This window comes from Sciurus carolinensis, chromosome 4 (genome assembly GCF_902686445.1).
Source record: "Sciurus carolinensis chromosome 4, mSciCar1.2, whole genome shotgun sequence".
Classification (NCBI taxonomy): Eukaryota; Metazoa; Chordata; class Mammalia; order Rodentia; family Sciuridae; genus Sciurus; species Sciurus carolinensis.
In genome coordinates this window covers 169686102-169692532 of record NC_062216.1, presented here as the reverse complement: position 1 = coordinate 169692532, position 6431 = coordinate 169686102, and the positions used below count along the sequence as shown (strand labels likewise).

The 6431-nt window shown below is 43.8% G+C and overlaps 1 non-coding gene and 1 pseudogene across 1 annotated transcript; both read right to left on the bottom strand.

Moving 5' to 3' along the window:
* Window positions 1-2210: 2210 nt before the first annotated feature.
* Window positions 2211-2283, bottom strand: Trnat-ugu (transfer RNA threonine (anticodon UGU)). Its single transcript has one exon. It is a non-coding gene; the product is annotated as a tRNA-Thr (tRNA).
* A 917-nt stretch (window positions 2284-3200) lies between these two features.
* On the bottom strand, window positions 3201-5477 carry LOC124982389 (histone H2A.V-like; annotated as a pseudogene).
* Between the last annotated feature and the right edge of the window lie 954 nt (window positions 5478-6431).

The following is a 6431-nucleotide window of genomic DNA, read 5'->3' as shown; positions in this document are numbered from 1 at the left end:
TGAGATGGCAGGTAGGGTGGGCACTGAAAGCGGGGCAGCCCTGCAGACTTGTCTCAGGCCTTCCTGATAAGCCATGCTTCTTAGTCTATCATGGGACCTTGGTGGCAATTATTATTCCCTCCTCACCCTCCCACCGGGATGCTGTCTGACCTCTGTGGTCCCCAGGCGACATGAGTGTGTGGGTGAAGCCATCCTTCTGAAAACAGCATCAGAGTGAAGCCAGGCTTGGCCAGGGGTTGTCAGGCTCTTGAGTCTGCTGTGATGTGGAATCTTGGACAAGCCAGACAGCAATTCTGGGTCTTACTTCCAAAGCTAACTTCAGCCTGTTGCCTTTCAGCTTTAGTTCTGTGGATGTTGGTTGGATGCAGTAAGTACCTGGTTTTCTGCTCTGTGGCTGATTGCTACAAAATCCTTCACTGCTTTCCAAAATTGCATTTTGAACAGAATCAAAAATACCCCAGGACTGGAGTTGTAGCTCAGTGGTAAAGTACTTGCCTAGCATGTGTGAGGCACTGGGTTCGATCCTCAGCACTACATTCAAAAACTAAATAAATAAAATAAAGATATTGTGTCTATCTACAACTAAAAAATATAGAGATATTTTACATACTCCAGGAGTGTCCTCCGGTGTCTTCCCTCCCAACCATCCCCAGTTTATTGTCTATTTACCCTTCTTTCCTCCATAATAATCCTCCTCCCCAAATTTTATTCTTTTCTCAAATTAATTAAAAATTAATTTTGAATTAAAACCCCAGTACTTGACTCAAAGCTCAAACCCTTTGATAAAGTATACTTGAGAAATATCATTTCTATCCCAGCCCCCCTTCCCATCCCATCTCCTCTTAAATTTTCAATTAGATTATTTCTCTCTCCAATGTTTCTTATTGCAAAAGTTATTATACATGTTAAATTTTTAATCACATTTTTTTGAGGAGTTCTATGTTTTTATCAGTCAAGAGTACTTGGTAACCACAAAGGGAAGCCCCCTTCCTGCTGTGTTCCCAGTCAGAGCCCTGTGGCTCTGGGGGTAGGGGTGAGGACAGGCCTGGTATTCGGGCTGCCTTGAGTGGGCCTGTGATTTGCAGATGGGACTGACTCAAGCTGGGCTGCTGTGTTACTTGGCCCAAGAACCTTCTTTACCATAAAACTGGCTTAGTGTAAAGGTGGATCATGATTTCAGAGACCATAGGAAGTGACTCACATATCTCAAAAACACTCACCCACTGCATGACATTTCCTTTCTTTTTTTGGTAAGGCTGGGGATTGAACCCAGGCAAGCAATCTATCAGCTGAGGTACGTCCCCAGATTCACAAATGCCCTAAGCCTCGCAGACCATGCATGAGTGCTCACCACATACTACGGCTTCAGTGTGTCCCCCAAAAGCTCACGTGTTGGAAACTAAATTCCCAGATTCATATTAATGGTTTATGGTATTTGAGGGTGGGGTCTCATAAAGTGACTTTATGAGAACTAGGGGCTGGGGTTGTGGCTCAGGGGTAGAGTGCTCACCTAGCATGCCTGAGGCCCTGGGTTTGATTCTCAGCACCACATATAAATAAAATAAAATATAAGTATTGCATCCACCTACAACTAATATATATATATATAATTCATATATAATATAATATATATTTATTATAATAAATATAATATAATATATATAATTTCTTAAAAAAAAAAATGATGAGAACTAGCACATTTGTTCTGTTTCATGTGACATTCTCTATCTTGTTATGTAGCAAGAAGGCCCTCACTGGATGCTCAGGTGATTTGGGTGCCATGCTCTTGGACTTCAAACCTCCAGAACCATGAGCCAAGTAAACTTCTCTTTTGTTTTTCTTCTTCTTTGGTACTGGGGATTGAACCCAAGGACATTTCACCACTGAGCTACATCCCCAGTCCTTTTTATTTTGAGACAGGGTCTCACCAAGTTGCTTAGGGCCTCATTAAATTGCTGATGCTGGCCTGGAACTTGCTTCCTCCTGACTCAGCCTCCTGAATTGCTGGGATTATAGGCTTTTTTTCTTTTGCATAATTGGGGATGGAACCCAGGAACTGGCACATGCCAGCAAAGTGCTCTAAAAGTGAGCTGTGTCCTCAGCACTTTTTATTTTGATACAGGATCTTGCTAAGTATTGAAGCTGTCCTTAAACTTGCAGTCCTTCTGCCTCAGCCTCCTGAGCAGTTGTGTGTGTGTGTTTTTTTTTGGGGGGGGGGCTGGGGATCGAACCCAGGGCCTTGTGCTTACAAGGCAAGCACTCTACCAACTGAGCCATCTCCCCACCCCTGAGCAGTTGTTAAACTTCTGTTCTTTACAAATTACCTTGTCTCAGGTATTTTGTTATATAACAGCAAATGGACTAACATAACATATATGTAGCACCAGGCTAGGCCTGGTAAGGGCTTAAAGTTAAGTAACACACTCAGCCAGTTAACTCCCCAACCCTAGAGTATTTTCATGCCACTTAAAACCCACGTTGTCATCTCCTATTCTGCACTAAAAGTATCCATCCGGCAGTCAGCAGGGACCACATCAGCAGGATGTGGAGCCAGGGAAGTTTGTGTACATACCTAGAAATCTGGAGGGGTTGTAGGGCAGGTGTGCTGGAATTGCCTGTACTTCTTAGGTTTCTGGGCTCAGAGATCCAATGCCCTCTGCAGACGGTCAGGGTCTGTTGGTGTCTTTATCGGTGCCACTGAACCCATTCCTGTCCCTATCCTTGGTTTTTCACTGATTGATTGCATTTGTCCCCAATTCACTGGGAATAAGGTGTCCTTTATGTGTTGATAGGTATGCCTCTTCACAAGGAAGTTGTACCCCAGGCAGGAGAGCAGGAGACCCTATGATTATTGAGCTGGGAGGTCCACCTAGGGAGGACTTGGTTAAGAACTTTCATTGTGCCTTGCCCTCTCCTTGGCCAGCAGGGCATATTTGACTTCTAGGATCCAAATGAACATGCCAGAAGAGGTTGACACAAACTTTTTTTTTTTTTTTTAACCATACTGTTCTCTTTATTTTTGTGTATTTGTGAAAATTTCCATAATAAAATATTTTAAAAATTGAGTTTTGTTTTGATAGTGTTATACTATAAAACATCAAAAAATTTCCTTCTTTAATGAAGATTTCCAGACAGAAAAATAGAATTTTCTGATGGACCATTAATTTGCACATTAACTTAAATCTTCTAGTAGTTACTTAGGAACTGACAATGAAAAATAATTTTCAGAAGATTGTACAAATTAATGTATGTTACTATATCAAGAAAACACCACCAAAAGTTGGAATTTTAAGCCAAAAGCAGAAAGGTTTAATAAATCTCACATTAATTCTAAGTAAGGGTGTGGGTTCTTGAGTCAGTAAGATCTAGGTATATATCCTAGCTCTGCTCCATTCTGTTCTCAGTGTTTTTTGGCAGGTCATTTAATTTTGGTGAACCTCAGGCTCCATGTCTATAAAGTGAGGATAATAAGATTTTTTGATTAGTGAAGCACTGACACATAGTGAAGTGCTCAGTAAAGAAGTCCAATAAATCTACTTCATTTAAATCTTAAATGCACATTTTTCCATAATCTAACATCTCTGAAATTGAGATGTATCCTGTAATTGATGGCATTAATTCAAGGAGTTTTCCTTCCTTAGTGGTATATAAAAAAATAATGGAGCATTACTACAAATTGATAGCATCTAACATTCAGTATAACATGGCATATCAATCATGATAAAGCTATATTCCCAATCTCTATTTTAAGATTATTCTGAATGATTTTGGATTAAAATAATTTCAAAAGCTAAGCAAAATATTTCCAATACATCATGAACAGAACAGTTTTGAGACAATTTTGTAAAAAATAGTTTATCAATTCCATTTTTGTATAAAACATGGGAGAAACCTAGCCAATCAACACACAACTGTCACCACATGAAAAGGTACCTTTTCGAACTTCGAGTCTAAGAACATAAAATGTTTCTTTTTTTAGTATGTCTACAGTAATTGTCTATGCCTTTCCATTTAACTGTTTTTAAAAATTCCACATATCCCCATTGTTATCTTCTGTCTGAGTTACAGTACAAGGACGGGGAGGAAGAGGGTTAGTTAAAACAAACCTCTAAGCAGTTTTCTGCTGTCCCTTCTTTCCAATCAGAGATTTGTGGATATGAGGGATCACACCACCCCCAGCTATGGTAGCCTTGATAAGAGAATCCAACTCTTCATCACCACGCAACTGACATGGAGTGATACGCTTTACTTTAAGATCCTTGGAAGCATCACCTGCCAGCTCCAGCCCCTCAGTAGTGAGGTCCTCCAGAGTTGCAGCAGTGGCACCCACCTGTCTGTGGCTTATGGTGCAAGTCTTCAAGTGTCTGTGGATGCGGCCCACAGGAAACTGTAGTCCAGCTCTTTATGAGTGAGACACTACCTTGGCCTTGGCCTTCCCACTATCCTTTCCAGCTTTGCCTCCAGCCATGGTCGGCCACGCGACCACCCGTGCCACTGCAGTCACTCTTGCAGCTCAGCGGTTGACACAAACTTACTGATCACCAGTCAGGTAGGTTGGATGGCTCAGGTAACCCTTTCCCAAGAGCCTGGGTATATTTTCCTGGAGGCTGCACAGACTCTGGCAGTGAGGGAGTATGTAGATGAAGGTTTTGGACAGAACCCTCAAAAGCCTTCTCTGGAGATAAAGTGAGTTGCCTGCAGGTCTCTGTCAGGCCCTGCACCTGCCCTGGGCCTCTCCAAGGAAGCAGCATCTCCAGAGTGGCGGTGGGGGCGTCTCACCGCAGCCTCTACTCACAGGGGTAAAGACCAAGAAACAGGCCTGTATTCAACCACTGGGGACTCATTGATGGCACAGATATCAGCCAGTGACCGTAAATATCCAGGTTCCATTGGTATGCAGAACCACATATGTGAAATGGAAAAAGAAAGATGCAGAAAGATAAGTGCACATTGATGGCAGTGAAGCAGAACCTTCCACTTAGGTTGGTCTCCCCAGCAGATGGCAGATGCGAGAGAAGTCAATTTCTTTTTTTTTTTTTTTTTTTTTTTTTTTGCGGTGCAGGGGATCGAACCCAGGGCCTTGTGCTTACGAGGCAAGCACTCTACCAACTGAGCTATCTCCCCAGCCCCAAGTCAATTTCTTAAGCAGTCTTAAGTTCTCAGAATGTGGGATGGGGTGGGTGTTAGGTAAGGTTTACCAACCTGAGCCTAACAAGGGCCAGATGAGAATTAAAGGAAATTCACAAGAATTGAAGAATCTAGTTCACAGGGTTCACTGAAGTCCTGCCTGTCTTACTCTCTTTCATTTTCTGAGTTTAAGGAAGGTCCTGATGCAAGCTCATATTCCCTCTCATCTGAGGGCAGGTCTGTTTCACTTTTGGAAACTACCTTGCACACTACTTGGCTTTTCACCATGCGGCCAGTGGTGCTTAGAATCCCAGAATATCAGTGCCGAAGGAATTTTTGCTGATTTCCAATTCCCAGGTTTTTTTTTTTTTTTTTTTTTTTTGGCGGGGGTACCCAGGATTGAACTCAGGGCACTTGACCACTGTGCCACATCCCCAGCCCTATTTTGTATTTTATTTAGAGACAGGGTCTCACTGAGTTGCTTAGCATCTCACTTTTGCTGAGGCTGGCCTTGAACTTGTGATCCTCTTGCCTCAGCCTCCTGAGCCTCTGAAATTATAGGTGTGCACCACCGCACCAAGCTCCCAGGGGTTCTTGCGAGGCAGGCACTCTACCAACTGAGCTACATCCCCAGCCCCCCAAGGGTTCTTGATCTTTTTTCTGCTTCTTTATCTGAGGGCCGTTGGAAGCTTTTCTGAACCTCTCTGGCTGCAAGTGTGGTTAGACTCTCAGGGCTGCTATGGAGAACAGACATACTTTGCACAGTGCCTGGCACTATCGAGCTGCCTCATAAAGATGGCTGTTCAGTTCCTCATCCCACCATTCATGAAGCCTCTGATGCCTGCTGCATACCTATCTTTGTGCAATTCACTGGCCCTGGACCTCTGTCCTGGGGTCGCTCTACCTCCCCTGACCCTCTCTCCTGGGGCCACTCTACCTGCAGTTTATGGCTATCTGGGGAGCACCCACTCTGGAACATGTGTAGGCCCTCCACTCCAGAACCCCTTCACCTCCTGTACCGCACACACACACACACAAATACCTCTCATGGCAGCAGATACAGAACTTCTGTTCTAATACATCTGCTCCTTTTAAAGGGAGGAAACTGAGCCCACCTGACGTCAGTCTCCCTTGGGCCCAGAGGAGTAGAGGTTGCAGTTGGGATCAAATTTCAAAACATAGTGTGACCCCCTCACCCTCCTGGAGGGGCCCCATCCAGAAAGCACCTACCACAGCACATGGTGGTAAAATCAGGGAGGTGTGGGTGCTCCTGGCAGCCTCCAGGAGGGCGGCAAGCTGGCTGC